Below are 1125 nucleotides of genomic sequence, written 5' to 3'. Positions count from 1 at the left end.
GAGCACACTCCAAAGTGGTATGTTCATAGTAATCCACCCTTCATACCCCTGCAACTGCTGCGGCCGGCATGCTGAAAGTGAGCCACATGTTACATCCGCTAGGAATGAGGAAGACAGCATCCTGACCCAGGTGAATATCCCATTCCCGTGGCACTGGAAAGCTTCCCTGATGCTGTGTGCAGTTAGGGAGGGCAGAGGAGGAGCTGGGTAGGGTCTGGTGGCCAGGACCATGGCAAAGACCAGTGAGGACACAGTGGATCTGTCCTTTGCTGTGAGAGGCTTTTTACTGCATTACCCAAGTGTGTCCCTGTGTTTCTGCAGCTTGGACTAGACTTGAAAGAAAGCTGAGTTGTTATTTATTTGAGGCAAATGTGAAACATCTCTGTCCCTTTTCTCTGGGATCTATCCTAAGATGCCTCTTGATGCATCTTAAATCTGACCCAAAATGCTTCACACTGATGAGCTTGGAAAAGGGACCAGGTGCTCTGAGCTCCTGATATGCTCTGTTTGGGCAAGTCACCAACAACCGTTTTTCTAGTGCTTTGGATCAAGGCACCTTTCTCTTCACTCCTCTCCCCTGCAGCACAGATCACATTGGGGTCAGCCTCACTGCTCCTGGTTGACAGGCTACATAAGCCAGGAGAGTTCTTTGGAAACCAAATCCTCCAGGATCTAGGGAACACATGCTGAGAGAAGCTGGAGGGTGGCCTACGTACTGGAGCCTGTGAAGCAAAGTTTCCCCTCTGGAAATATATATGCTGGTATGTTCTTCTCTGCTCTCAGCATCATCATGTGGCGGTAAGGTATAAACTCCTTGTGTCACCCCCATGTGCTCTGCTGTTCGCTTCCCCTGGAAGCCCCTTGAATTTTGTGTGGCAAGGCTGGGAGAAGACACAGCAGCTGCCTTTGCTATTTTGTACACTGTTTTCTCCTGTCCCTCAAATTCTTCTTCACATTCACTACTTCCCTGTTCTCTCCAGCTTTTCTACAAAGGAAAGCCTTTCCAGTCTCCCTGTTAGAGGCTCAGCCAGACATACCTAGGCAGGAAAAGCTGCAGTTTTCAGAATCCTTGTAGGAAAAAGAAATGGCTTAATGCTTAAATCCCCCCCCTGCCATGTCGACACC

The sequence above is a fragment of the Corvus brachyrhynchos genome, unplaced genomic scaffold, assembly GCF_000691975.1.
Source record: "Corvus brachyrhynchos isolate BGI_N302 unplaced genomic scaffold, ASM69197v1 scaffold61, whole genome shotgun sequence".
In the NCBI taxonomy this organism is placed as follows: Eukaryota; Metazoa; Chordata; class Aves; order Passeriformes; family Corvidae; genus Corvus; species Corvus brachyrhynchos.
This window is presented reverse-complemented; position numbering follows the sequence as displayed.